This window comes from Anastrepha ludens, chromosome 6 (genome assembly GCF_028408465.1).
Source record: "Anastrepha ludens isolate Willacy chromosome 6, idAnaLude1.1, whole genome shotgun sequence".
Classification (NCBI taxonomy): Eukaryota; Metazoa; Arthropoda; class Insecta; order Diptera; family Tephritidae; genus Anastrepha; species Anastrepha ludens.
In genome coordinates, this window is record NC_071502.1 from 4,198,318 (window position 1) to 4,213,416 (window position 15,099).

The window sequence follows — 15,099 nt, forward strand, 5'->3', positions numbered from 1 at the left end:
TGCCGAAACCAGGGATCGAACCAGGGACCTTTAGATCTTCAGTCTAACGCTCTCCCAACTGAGCTATTTCGGCTATATAAACGACACCATCCCACATTCACACATTTGTTAATATCATACTTACATACATACATACATATATTGCTTGAGAGACATTCAGGCCTATCACTGCATTCACCGGATTCGGCCAGCCGCCAAAAATTCGAAGTCCATGAAGTGGCATCATTCTTAATGTCACATCGATTTTCGATAGAATTTCTAAGAAAAGTATTTGTAAAATAAAGTGTACATAAAACCTGCATAAAAACTGTGAAAATGTAGCTAATAAATTTTTATAGAGTGTATTTAGAGAAATTTTATCAAGAATGATAGAATAGAAGGTATCTTTTGATGCTTTCTTAAGTTTAAGGAGTTACATCCGTCCAGAATTTTCGAAAAACCGATTTTTTGTTTTTTCGATATTTCGAAAGTATTGATCTTAAGAATATACTGTAAAGTTTTCATACGGAAATAGCATATAGATCCTATTAATTAGGTAGAGAGCGGCCCGCGCGCTCCTGTGCCTCAAACTTTAAACTCATTTTCTCGAAACGACTTTTTTCGGCCTGGTGTTGTCAAAAAACGAAAAAAGGACTATTTCACCGAATCGTGTGAAATTTTAATATGTTGTTCACAACATCAATGGCTATCACCCATACTAGAAACATATTTTTATTTCAATTATTTCGTTTTTATTAAAAAACGGAAAAAACAGATTTTTAGAGTGTAAAATTCAAAACCGCGCCATTTTATCAATTTTGTTTTGTATTCTAGTGGCGGGACATAGCTACAGTCATACTGAGATTAATAATTTTTTTTGTTATTTGTGTTTTAGATAAATAGAAGAGCCAAAATAGACAACACCATCCAGGTCAAATTTTTCGGGAGGGTCAACTTCCATTTAAATTTTTTTTTTTCATTTTTGTATGTAAAAGAAGTTAAATGAAAAGGCCTAAAAAATTTAAATATCGTTTTTCATTTTTTATTGTAAAAAAAAATCCTTAAAATACCCTAAATTTTGGAGCTGTAGACCACTGGGACCCCTTAAACCAAAGAAATCCACAGAACGACGTGGTGGCAAAAACAAAACGACGTACTGATATGATAGATAATTTAAGTGTGACTCTTGCCAAGACGAATAATTGTAAGTCACTAAAGGCCATTGGCGCTGAAATCAACAGCGTAGTTTCCGCGCAATATGTTTTTTTAATTTCGCCGAAGAAAGCATTGTCTTTTTATAACAATAATGGTTACATACACATGAGATTCTATTTCTTATTTCGCTGAGTATTTTTTTTATTAAAAAGTTCCCTGGCGAAACCAGGGATCGAACCAGGGACCTTTAGATCTTCAGTCTAACGCTCTCCCAACTGAGCTATTTCGGCTATAAATTTATTGTTGTAAAATGTTATTCTTTAATCTTGTTAATTTTAGAGGACACACTACAAATATGGTAAAAGCGCTGGGAGCTAGAAACGAATGGCAGATGGATGACGAGACTTATACCAAACATAGATAAATGGAATGGCACACAGTTCCTCAGATGTTATCTGCACATGGGTATTTTCCCAAATATCTAAAAACGGAAACCACTGAAAGCATCTACGGAGATGCACCTATTGGCTCAAACTTAATTTTTCAAATGTGAAAGTTCGAAATTATACCGCAAAACTATCGAAGACAGACTAGCTCACTTAAGAGCAGCCTACGTCATCGAAAAATGATAGAAAACGTGGAAAATTGGCAACTTATTGGCACGTACGTAGAGCGAGTCCTGCGCGCCAAAAAACTTGTCATGGACAGGCATGCTTAACCAACATGCTAACCTTAACCTACCTCTCTAATTAGAAGATGAGCCGATAGCATGCTGCTGACTTCAAAACTGGTGAGAGCAGAAGAAGCTGTATTTAACAGAACGCCTACTTTGATCTTTTCTGTCCTCACCTACATAAGTATTTACCCACTTTCGCAAAAACAGAGTGGACCTACACACTGGTTACTTCACAGGCCACTGTAGCCTGCGATACCCCTTAAACAAAATTGGAAATTAATTACTACCGCATCTCTGGGGCAAAGGAAACAACCGGAAGAGGAACAGGAGGAATTATTTTAATGGCACACCACTCGCCGCAGCAGACGACGCTCAAGTGCGAAGACAAAAAAAAAAAGAGAAAAAATCTTTATTCTTCAATAAATTAAAAAAAGAAAAAATTTTGTTAACAATAATGTAGGAACCTTGATCACATTAGCATTTTTATCTTATTATAGCGACATTCGTCGAATTCCTGTTTGGGTTCTAGTTTTGAACAAATATTTTTGTTTTCATATTTAGTTTATGCATTTTTTTATAATATAAATTAAAAATTATAAATTAAAAAACTATATGCCGAAACCAGGGATCGAACCAGGGACCTTTAGATCTTCAGTCTAACGCTCTCCCAACTGAGCTATTTCGGCTATATAAACGACACCATCCCACATTCACACATTTGTTAATATCCTGCATACATATATACATACCTACATATATTGCCTGAGAGACATTCCGGCCTAACACTGAATTCACCGACTTCGGCCAGCTGCGAAAAAGTTTGAAGTCCATGAGATGGCATCATTTTTAATGACACATGGATTTTCGATAGAATTTCTACGAAAAGTATTTGTAAAATAAAGCGTAAATAAAATGAAGCTAATCAATTTTTATAGAGTGTATTTAGAAAAATTTTATCAAGAATATTGAAATAGATTTTGATGATTTGTTAAGTTTGAGGAGTTACATCCGTCCAGAATTTTCGAAAAACCGATGTTTTGTTTTTTCGATATTTCGAAAGTATAGTATCTTAAGAATATACTGTGAAATTTTCATGCGGAAATACCCAATAGTATACCTTCTACAGCCTATTAACTAGGTAGAGAGCGGTCTGAGCGTTGCTGTACCTCAAACTTTAAACTCTTTTTGCTTGAAACTACTTCTTCCGGCACGGTCTGCATGATAACTCATACAGTTTTTAATATTTTTTGATGCGGTTTTTTTTTTTTTTGAAATATTTGAAAATGTTTTCTCTATAGATTTGATTTTTGATATTTTTATTAAAAAATTTTATAAATATAATATAATGAAAGTGTGACATTTATTTCGTAAAACGCGTAATTTTTTTAACGGCCGTAATAATTCAAATAATTTCTCATTCTTTAACTCCAATCAATCCCTACCTCTACTATTACTACTATTTTTTATTTTCTTTAATACCTACTGCTTCTTTATCACTATTGTAATTTTAACTTTAATTTTGTTGTTAGTTTTTAAGGTCAATTCTTAAGGTCAATCATTGTAAAAATAACCTGGGGTTGTATGTTTGACTTAATTAAATTAAATAAAATTGTAATCAAAAGTAATCAGAATTTGTGATTATAAAACCGAAGTGATTTTGTGTTTTTTCTTTTCGTTTTTGACGTCATATCCCAGTCGTAGCCTGTCAAATCAAATCGAGAGAGATAGTGGAATGTTGAAGGCTCAAACTTCTATTCTTTGACTTTTGAAGTCCATCGGCGGATAGATGTCATCGATGATAGTCCAACAAAGTTCTGGCTCTCCGCTTCCAGGTCCCAGATTATATACCACATACATACGTAAAACTGCCTTTGTGTAATCGAAAATTTTATATGGGGCTGAAATTGAGAACTAATTAAATTATTTCATAAAAAAAAACTAAACTTTCTTCTTCTATAAGTAAACGGTTTTTCAATAAGGGCGGGTAGATGTTGAAATGGAATAAAATGGCGTTTGCTGTGTGGCACGTAGCGCCGTCCTGCTGGAACCACATGTCGTCTAGGTCCATATGGTTCAATATGGGCCATAAGAAATTGGAAGGGCCACCGGGTCTACCGAAAAATGGGCGCAATGCGCGCAACGTTTGCGTTAATGAACACTCATTTTGATAATAAAGTTTTATCATTTGAACGTGCTATTCAATCGTGTAACTTGCCATGATGATTTGGCATAAACAATTGAATAATAAACAAAAGATTTGACAAATGTCACCAAAACAAAATGGCTGCCACAGGGCGTCAAAATCGACCCGCGCCAATTGAAAAACCCTTTATATTGCTTCGCCAATCCTCGAGAGGATTGCATGCTGTCTGCATTTCCGCTTCAATTCTAATCGCTGAAATATTCGCCGAAATTTCCTTCTCCTTAAGAGCGATCGTAAAATCCATTATACAAAATCACAAATACAGCCGTGCTTGGATGGAGTGAACGCCTCGATATAGTGAAGAAATGAAAACTATTAGATAGTGAACAAAATTTTAAAAGTAACTCCAAGCAAAAATCATAAAAACACATAAAATAATCAGAAATTAAAATTGTAATTGGGTGCTGTTATTTGTTAGCGTTTGATTTTTTAAGGAAAAGGCATTAGTGCTTCATCCTTGGCAAAAATATTTCGGATAGCTATATGTGTAAATCAACAATTTCGGAAAGAAACGAAAAGGGACGTAATATTATTTCTTGCCAGACAATTTGTACTTCTATGTTAAGAGGAAGATTCTTAGAAAAAACGATAATTATTTCAATGGCTTATTACATTTACATAAATTTAAACTTTTTATATAGTGAATAACTGGGAACAGGCCTTGCAATAATTAGTTTATTGTATCCAGACCTGACTGTAAGGTAACGTTGTGATAGCCATCAAACTGTGGCATTGAGATCTGACAATAATGTGTCGGGTGATTCTTAGCTGCATGAGAACTATCGATATCGGTAAATATAGCCGAATGTTTGGTACGTGACTACCATTCGGGGGTGCGTAGATTCGAGTCTCCGTGCATCGAACATCAAAATGAAAAAGTTTTTTCTAATAACGGCCGTCCCTCAGCAGACAATAGCAAACCTCCGAAACTGGCCATAAAAAAGCCCCTCATAAAAAAACTCAGCCATTCTCAGGCGGCTCAAAACTGTAGGTCCATCCATTTGTGGAACGTTGACACACGCAAATAGGAGGAGGAGCTCGACCCAACATCTAACAGAAGTGTACGAGCCAATTAATTTTTTTTCTTAAGGTTTGACAAGTGTTCATGAATGGTTTAACGCCAGAACAACGCTTCCAAAATGTGGAAATTTACTTAAAAAAAAAATTTTGTTCGCTAAGTTCATAGAAACTTCGTCCATTTTATGTTTTTTACCACATTACATTACATTTTCCCATTGAAGCCATATGACCACATCTATTTGAAACAGTAGTCAAAAATTGGATTGATCGAATGCAGCATGTGAAATTATCTACCAAATTATAACTAAAAAACTAACAAATATTTGTGTTTTATATTATCATTTTAAGTTCTTCAGCTCTTAAAAATACACCCGATACATGCAGGTATGCATATCTTTTTTTATATGCAATGTATGTATAACTGGCGGAAGTGTTGAATTTTTGCTGTTCCTTTCTCATATGAAATGTGTAAAAATTTCACAGGACGTGTGGCAATATTTTCGTAATGTTGCCATATAATGCGTAATGAGATGGTATTTTTTTCGAGAGAGAAACAACCTGATATTAGGCTAAAATAAATATATTCAGCTTTTTTAAAATATTATATAAAAAACCCAAAATTGTATTAATCAACACAATTTCCTGCTTTGAATAGCTAAAAATATTACTTGCCGAAACCAGGGATCGAACCAGGGACCTTTAGATCTTCAGTCTAACGCTCTCCCAACTGAGCTATTTCGGCTGCTTATAGAATATTTCATCAAAACTATTCAGTGTATAAACTTTTTGAGAAATACAAAGTACATCTTAAATGAAACTTTAGGCTCAGGGCTCTTAAACATTAATTCTTAATTCTTAACCCTCAGAAAAGCCTCAACTAGAAGGGGAATGCTAATCCAGAGCTAATACGGCAAAAAGTAAATTTGCAAGAGTGTAGATTTTGCATTATTCTTATTCTTAGCTTAAGTGCCGATTATGAGACGCATAATGCCAAACTTACATTGATATCTGAATTTGTATCGTTAACGAACTGTAATAACCCTTACCTTGGTTGGTAGTTGGTTTAAATGGTGATTCTTCCAGAAGATTGTTTCCTTTTTCTCTGGTTGTTACAACTGTGACAGTGTGTGTTGTGAGGGATGCCCATTTTGGCTGCTTCTTCTCCCACAGACCAAATGCCAGTTATGACTGCCGTTAGTCTCCAGGCGTCCCGTCGTTTCACCTAATCGTGTGAATACTGATTCTGCAAGAGAGTAATTCATGGCAGATCCCCTTCTTGCCAGTTTCCGCCTTTTCATTTCCTTCAATGTTCCGATGTCCCGGGACCCAGATTAAGGTAACTTTATGGTTTTCGCTCAAGGTGGTAAGGCTATTCCTACTTTGTTCTAACAGCATAGAGGTTGTTGTAGCTGAACCCAGTGCAGCTTGGCTATGCGATACTGCCCTTAAAAGAGGGATCTGCGATTAGTAGCCTAAAAGCTTCCCCAATTGCCAGGACTTCCGCCTGAAAGACACTGCAAGCATTAGGGAGACGCGCAGATCTTTCAATTTTAAGTCTAGGAGAATATACCCTTACCTTAGTAAATATATAAAGATTATAAGTTCAAATATATTAGCTTAGGGAAAAAGAAATTCAATTTTCTCGGCAGATGGCTTAAAGTTTATCGTCGTTATCAAGGTGGCATTTCACATTAAAAAAAGTTCTTTTACTGTTTTTTGTTTGTTCCATTCAGTTGTGAATTACAGGGTGTTAACAATGGAAGTCAGAAAAGAGAAAACTCGGTTCATTTTACAGTTTTCTTTTATAAGTGCATGCCAGGCCGCTGAAATTGTGAATGGTGTTTATGGTGCTGACAGCCGATTCTGTAGCAGCTAATTACGTGCAATTTTGGTTTCGTCGATTCTGTTCAGGTCAAAAATGTAGTTGTAGCATCGCCCAGGAGCTAAAGACCGACCATAAAACAGTTTTAAACCATTTGCTCGAAAAATGTTACTTGGTTGGTTGGTTTAAAGGTGACCCCGCATCGGAGTGCCACATAGACCGCAAGTTGGGTCCGTTGTGTTGCCCTAGAGCTCATTATATTGTATGATTTCCCCACCTAACCGAGATTTTTATAATAGATTTTGGTCAATTCAAGATATTAATTCGTTTCGAGAATTTGATGAGAGATTCGATTGTCAGGTCCGATGTTACTTAAAAATAATGGTTTTCTTTTTCCCCAAGCTAATATAAGTATAAGTAGTTTTCCTACGTGACCGGTAACTTACAGCTAAACTACGAGTTAGCTGACTGATACCATTATTGCTGCAGAAGCAACATGAGGCGTGAGGTTCAGCGCACTACACAGTGCTTGTTTACTGAAGCGTCAGCCCTTAGTCGCGAAAAACTCCAGTCATTCCGGTACGTCAAACCGGCCGCCATGTCAAAATACTGCTATCAGTACTGCCAAGGGATGCCTTCTGATGTCTCCTCTACAGCATCTTTACAACGAGAGTTCCATGCTCCCAGTCAAGGAGCACAGAAAAATAGCCAACAAACAATTTATGCTTAGGCGCTACCGTAGGAATCAACCCTGCAGACATTTTCTAGAGACGGAGCCACTTCCCAGGCGAGTCAGGGGACATCTCCTCGACTACACCGATGAGATCCAGGTCCAAACACAACAGCAACTACTGATCCGTATATGTAGACATATATTAAACGACATTCATCGGGAGACTCTCACCATCTTCCTAAACTCCCGACCCCCGAATGCCGTTAACGGAGTCCAATCACCACCCATTGTAAACGGCAAGCTTCAGCTGCCTGGTCAGACCCGCGTAGTTTTGGCTCAATTACGGTCAGGATATTGCAGCAAGTTAAATTCCAACCTATCCAGAATTGATAGCATACATATGTCCGGCATGTGGCGGCGTGTGTGACGATACTAATCTCCTATTCACATACCCTCATAAATCCATTCACCTAACACCTCTCTTCCTCTGGATCGAACCTGTCGAAGCAGCACGTTTTCTGGACCAACCGTTAGATGAGTTAGACGATGACAATAGGTGACTACACCACACTGGCAGGGCCTATTGGGCTGCTACAACAATAACAACAACTTCTCAATAATTTTTGGCGAATGCCAAATTCCCAGTAATTGGAATGACAATCCTTGGGCGGATACGTGTGTAACTCCAAGTCGAGTGTAAAACCGAATGCCTTGGAAATGCTAACCCAGAGTTTTATTCGAATGGCTAGTATTTCAGCATGGGATATGTTGCATAAACACGGAAAAGTGAAAGGCTTCGACACAAACAATTTGAGTTGTAAAATCAAGCGTTTCCAGATAAGGTCGCACCACTTTTGTCGTTTTAAATCTTAAAAGCGCTTTGAGCAAATTCTTCCTACAACGATCTCAAAATATATGCAAGGTCTCAATATTTGGTCATGCGGAGCAACATCGTGAGATTATCTTTCAAATCCCCAGGGATGTCGAAGCAGCAGAATTCTGTCCACTCATTTCACACGTATTCTTACGCTCGCCCAAACAGTTGTTGTTCAGTACAAAGATGACAAAATGCGTAACTCTTTCTCTCGTGAGAGAAAAATGTGCATTTTTCATAATTTCAGGCATTTACAGACATAAACCAACACACAGTTTTCAATAAAATTACATGTCTGTAAAATGTATTCATACCTAGGTGTTATCCTAGACCCCAAACTCAGCTGGAAGTCTAACGTAGAGTACAGGGTAAAGAAAGCGAATATAGCACTTTACACGTGTAAGAGAATGTTGGGTAAAAATGGGGTATCCAACCGAAACTACCCAAACTAAAACTAAGCTGAACAAGACACAAAGAACAGCGTGTATCTTAACTCAGTCCTACTGAATCGCTCAATGTACTAACTCATCTGCTACAATTAGATCTACACATTAAAACAATAGCTATTTACAGCGCCGTGAGACTCAGAGACATGGAAAGTTGGACAACAAGGTCGTACGGTCACAGTAAGATCCTCCTACAGGGACCCTCGCTGCTCAAAAACAGATCAGGCTACACAGTCCCCGACCTAAAATTCAAGAAAGGTTTTACGGTACGTTTTCTACCGAGAGCCGAATGGAGCAAAGGGAAGGTGATTGGAAGATACGATATCGAAATCTATACCGACGGTTCTAAGATGAACTGTGGTCTGGGAGCTGGCTTCCATCCGGGCCGCTCATCCTATCCCAGTCAATTCGTCTTCCTGACTATGCCAGCGTGTTCCAGGCAGAACTGTTAGCGATCAGAGAAGCATGCAAATCATTAAAACTCTACAATTAAGTTGATGCAAAAGTAGCTATCTTCTCAGACAGTCAAGCAGCTATAAAGGCCTTGGACTCCAACTCCATTTCATCCAAACTAGTCTTACAGTGTAGAGAGAAGCTGGAATTGCTCAGTCATTGGCTTGAGGTCACTTTGATATGGGTCCACGTCACAGGAACATACTGGGTAATGAGGTAGCGGATGAGCTAGCAAGAAAAGGCTCGTCACTAGAAATAGCAGAGTCGGTGGCAGTCTTCACCCAACTCAACACATTAAAAGCATCCATTGCTTCACACTATCATGCTTTAGCCGAAAGAAGAGGAAGCAACTAACTACATATATGTATTACAACAAAGAACACATGGCCGCCATACAAAATCCAAAGGACGAATGTTCTATTAGGATGCTCCCGGCCAAGCATCTCACGCATCACTGCAACCCTTACAGGCCATTGGAAAGTAGGGGATTATGCAGCTAGTCTCAATCTACCCTTCAATCCTATCTGCAGGAGCTGTCAAGCGGAAGAGGTGAAGGAAAGTCTTTTCCACTACTTATGTGAATGTCCATGGCTAGCTAGGGCACGACTCCGGTCCTTCGGTAAGCCTTTCGCGCAGCAAATTAAAGAGATCTCAGACATCGAGATAAAGTATTTGCTGCTATACTTAGATCTCACTAAATGGATCTGACTTAGAACAAAAAAAAACAAAAAAACATCATTATACGAGGACGGTGGTAGTAAAACGGTGATCAACCATTTCAACAACAAAATGTATTCATATATGCACACCATAAGATTTAAAAGTAGAAGCCGAAAAGGATATAAGAAGAAATCTCTAAAAACTCACTTTAATTATTACATTACAATTGAGTTTATTTTAAAATAAATAATTATAAATATATATAAATATTCCATTAACGCAAAAGCAAACTGCTTTCGTCAGTTATTTTTGGTACCTTACTTCTCCCAGCCCGCCATTTCAACTATCAGTTGTTCATCAACCCAGGGATTGCAAGTGCTGCCAAGTACTCAAACTTGTTCCTGAGCGCGCTCTCACATATGAATGAGAATGAAAGAGTTTCGCATCTAATCATCTATGGGTCCGACGGCAACGAAGTATGTTGATCAATGGTTGCGTTGATTTGTTATTATACCAGCAACACAATCTCAGTTTTGCCGTAAACGAACCGCCGTTACATCCTATACGGCGTCAGCAAATCAGCTGATTCCTTCGAATTCGATGAGAGCCGGTTAACAGCCTGCAGTTGGCTACACCTTCTGAATTCTTTTCACTGTGGCTGGAACGACCAAACGCCATATAAGAGAATAACAAATGTAGCTATGATATTTCCACTGCAACTCCTGGCAAAATACAGACTTAATGAGCATTTGCTGCAAGCCATACAAATTAAATTACAATCTAACTTTGCTACCAAGTTACTGAATAATTTCCGATTGCATTCTTGCGTTGATTATCACGTTTATACATACATATACATATGTATGTGTTTAATTTATTTGTGTGCATGTCAAAGCCCTAAGTGTTGGTTAAAATAATATAACAGCAACATTTGAAATTTAAAAATGATCGCCCAAGGGTTACACGAAAGACCGGAGAAAGGACATATTGGATGCTTGAAGAAAATTGATGCGTTATTCTTTCTTTTTAATTGCATTTCACACATACGCATGCATACATATACCCGAATGCAACATTTCTAATTAAAATATCAAGCGCTGGTGTATTTAAGTAGTTCGATATTTGCTGGTGCCGTACACTGACCAATACCGCTGCATACAGAGCCGCTGTGCTTTGGGAAATCGGATAAAAATGTGTTTGGCGTCGAAGATGTTTATATGTAGATGCTTTTAGGTGTCTGTTATGTAGGCAGCTGTGTTCCAAATCTCGGAATATGACATTTTTTTATTATGATACCCTATGATTCTCTAGGCGATTGATGGAAAATTCACAACAAAAAAATTGCTTAAATCAAATATATTTGGACGCTTGCGTGCAGCTTGTGCATGTTGTCTTCTATTGCACCGACCGCTAACCGCCGACGGATTTTATTTTTTCCTTCATCTCACATTTTCATGTTCACCTAAAACCCGCACGAAAAGCACGCAATGAGCGGTGTGATGAAAAAAAAACAAAAAATTAATAACCAAAAAGAAATGAAACAGAATTAAGAAAGACATTCGGCGCGAAATATGTTTGTAAGAAAGAGGCAGCACGGAACAAAAAAAAAAAACAGACATTTAAAACAAAGAAATTAACGAATAAAAAAGATTACGAATTTCTTCGACACAGCACAACTTCCTGCCTGCCCGCAGGGTGTATGCTCTGCGCAAGGCTGGCTGGCTGGCTGGCTGGTTGCCTTGCTAGCTTGTGGCATGCAAAGGCCGTTCCGTTGGCCAGCGGTACGGATACGAGTATAACCAAGTCACTCAGTCAGTCAGTCAGTCAGCAAGCGCTGTGGCTGATGTGTTGGGTGCGCCACTGGCCATTGATGGCCGCTGAGCGTGCAGTGGCGCGACTGATGGACGATGGCAGGAAAAGCTACATTTGTAGTTTGTGTTGTTGTTGTTCTTAGACATAGCATTCCGTCGCGACGACTGTGGTTTTTTTTTTGTATTAACAAAGTTGCTTGCTGTTGACTTTGTTGTTCTTTGTTGTTCGAGTTCTTTCGATTTTGGTGCCTTTTAACTTGGCGCTCGGTAATAATTTCATAATTATGGGGTTTCAGCCGCGCCAACTGAATCTGATTCGGCCAACAACACAAATAATAACAACAACTTCAACTACAATGAATCAGTTTAAATAATAAATACATAAAACAAAAACAAAAACAACAACAACAACACCAAGCTGTACATTTTTTTGAATTGTCTCTTAGCCGCTTTTACTTTTTTCGAGCAGCAAGACTATCTTTCAGCATTTTTATATTTTTTTGTTTAGTTTGTATCGGTAGAAATGTGAACTTCTGCCGGTTTCAATGTCGCTTTTGGGCGTGGCATTCCAGTGAAATGCTCCGCATGCTTGGTAGCTTGCGTCCTTTTCATTTATTATCTCTGGGTTTTGCTGTTCGTTTTCCGATGCCGCGTACGACTTTTTAATGTTGCAATTTTTTTAAAGAACTGCATTGAGGAGCAGCGGCAGGCGATTCGCACATACTTTTTTATTATATTTTTGAAATGGAATCAAATTTGAAGTGATAAGAAGCCGTTTTCGAAGATTTACAAAAAAAAAAGTGCTTGCATACAAATTTGAAATAAATTTTTAAATGCTTTGGAGAATTTTTGATAAGTCTTATCTGTTTTGAAATTGCATAGGCATATTGCACAACTTTTCATATGCGCCGAAATAGCTCAGTTGGGAGAGCGTTAGACTGAAGATCTAAAGGTCCCTGGTTCGATCCCTGGTTTCGGCAAATGTTAATTTTTTTTAATCATAAATATTGCAGTGCTTTTTAGTTTTTTTGTAAATAAAATTTTGTAAGAAAATTGTTTTATTAGTTGGACCAAGACCTTTACTTAAGTTCCAAAAAAAATTGTGTTAAATTGAGGGCCATCAAATTCTTTGTGTTCGACTGAAAGATTCTCAGGAATATTACGGAACTTTTGCGCCTTGACGAATGTGAATGACACAGGCGGTGGAATAGGGACCTATATCAGCTATATAAACATGACTATTAGACTTATTCCATTTCTTTTGATTATATTCAAAGGCTCTGGCGTTACCCACTGATGGAGACAGAGGACAATAAAGGCCTCGATTGCATAGGACTGAAAAATTAAACCTGTCCTTGGCTAGGTGTTTCTAATTAGATTAGGTAGTACTGTCGTGCTGTGAAGAAAAACAAATTGGTTCACTTCATAAAACTCCGCTGAAATCGCTTAGGCGAGAAGAAGAAGGCAATAAGTTGCACTGTGCGGCGAAAAAATTATTTTTAATATACTACATATGTATGCATGGTTTTTAAAGGAGAATGAACTCAAGAAGTATAGAAATAAGATTGAGCTCATCAAAGAGTGCGTGATGTCACACTAGCCTAGTTGTGCAGTTGCGCCAACCCTTTCCTCTTAGCAAAAAATTTTGTGCTTTTTTATACCCAAAATGCGAAAATTTTTTACTTTGGTGTTTGTTCCTTTTTTTAATTTGAAGCTACCAAAATTGTAAGTTAAAAAAAAAATTGTGTCATTAAAAAAGGCCAAAAAAGACCACTCTGAGAAGATTTTTGTGCTATTGAAAATTTGTTAATTCCTATAAAATTTGATGTTTTGAAAGTGCAAATCTCATTTTTTGCTCCTTTGCTATGCAAGAATATTGGCACTACCTCTTTCAACTCTTCTTTAGATTTAAAACCTTTTTATAAATTTCCAAAAGCTTTTGAATTTACTAAATAGGAAGTAAGGCGTAGTAAAAGACACAAAACAAAAAAAAACAGATAATGCTGAAGAAATCATAACACTGCAGTTGCGAGAAAGAGATTTGACTGCTCGCAAATAAAGCAGGCCACAGACAGGATACAAATCGAAACAATCAGTTGACTATGTACCATCGAACAGGCGATAATCGGACGGCACAATATCTGGAGAATATGGCGGGTGGGGTAGGATGTCCCATTTTAGTGTTTCCAGGTAGGTTTTAACGCGTTTGGCAACCTGAGGCTGACAACGCTGTAGAATCAGTTTTTCATGCCTCCGCGTATTGCGGCCGCTTCTCGCGCAGTGCTCGGCTCAATCGCATCTATTGAAGTCGATACCGATCCCCAGTGATGGTTTCGCTTCGCTTTAACGGTTCATAATAAATAACACCAACTTGGCCCCACCAAATACATAGCATAACCTTCGCAGGGTGAATATTCGGCCGAGGCGATGACGTAGAATCATGACCAGGCAGTCCCCATGACTTTCTTTTCTTTGGATTGCTGTAATGAATGTAATGAATCCATTTTCCATCACCCGTCACGATGCGATGAAGAAAACATTTTCTTTTTTGCCGCTGGAGCAGTTGTTCACAGGCGAAAAAACGACGTTTAACATCCCTTGGTTTTAACTCATAAGGAACCCAAGTCCCCTGTTTCTGAATCATTCCCAAAGCATGCAGTCGCTTGGAAATGGATTGGCGGGTAACTCCTAATACTGAACCAAGCTCTTCTTGCGTTTGACACGGAACCTCATTGAGGAATGCCTCCAATTCAGCGTCTTCGAAGGTTTTTGGCCTTCCTTTACGCGGATGGTCGTCAACATTAAAATCACCGTCTTTGAAGCGACGGAACCAATCTCGGCACGTTGTTTCACTTAAAGCAGCATCTCCACAAACTTTTTGTAGCTATCGATGCGCATCAGCCGCCGTTTTTTTCGAATGAAAGAGGAAAATCAAGACTTCCCGCAAATGACGATTATTCGGCACAAAATCAGACATTTTCACAAAACCGAAAGTATATGATACCAAAACAAAATCACTAATGTGTCGAAGCAGTTTGTTTACCATATGTCTAAGCTTAGTTTATGACGTGTAGGCTTTGTTAGAATCGACTACTACACACTGCTGGCGGCACCTATTGACAAACAGCGGGAACTTAGTTGCGCACCTCATATTATAAATAGTGAATGATTGATTATGAGTAATGAAAAGAAGGGAGCAGAGGATGACGAAAAAAAGTCGTTCAATTTGGATGCAGGGCGAGATGAGTATTCGCATATACATTTTTGTTTTTGTTTTTTAACTTTCTTTATTTCCAAAGAAATTTCGAAGTGTGCGGACGAGCGGAT

The 15,099-nt window shown here is 38.0% G+C and overlaps 5 non-coding genes across 5 annotated transcripts; 1 reads left to right on the plus strand and 4 right to left on the minus strand.

Annotated features, from left to right (window-relative positions):
* Nucleotides 1-73, minus strand: Trnaf-gaa (transfer RNA phenylalanine (anticodon GAA)). The gene has a single exon. It is a non-coding gene; the product is annotated as a tRNA-Phe (tRNA).
* Nucleotides 74-1,351: 1,278 nt separating this feature from the next.
* Nucleotides 1,352-1,424, minus strand: Trnaf-gaa (transfer RNA phenylalanine (anticodon GAA)). The gene has a single exon. It is a non-coding gene; the product is annotated as a tRNA-Phe (tRNA).
* A 999-nt stretch (nucleotides 1,425-2,423) lies between these two features.
* Nucleotides 2,424-2,496, minus strand: Trnaf-gaa (transfer RNA phenylalanine (anticodon GAA)). The gene has a single exon. It is a non-coding gene; the product is annotated as a tRNA-Phe (tRNA).
* Nucleotides 2,497-5,702: 3,206 nt separating this feature from the next.
* Nucleotides 5,703-5,775, minus strand: Trnaf-gaa (transfer RNA phenylalanine (anticodon GAA)). Its single transcript has one exon. It is a non-coding gene; the product is annotated as a tRNA-Phe (tRNA).
* Nucleotides 5,776-12,679: 6,904 nt separating this feature from the next.
* Nucleotides 12,680-12,752, plus strand: Trnaf-gaa (transfer RNA phenylalanine (anticodon GAA)). Its single transcript has one exon. It is a non-coding gene; the product is annotated as a tRNA-Phe (tRNA).
* The last annotated feature ends 2,347 nt before the right edge of the window (nucleotides 12,753-15,099 follow it).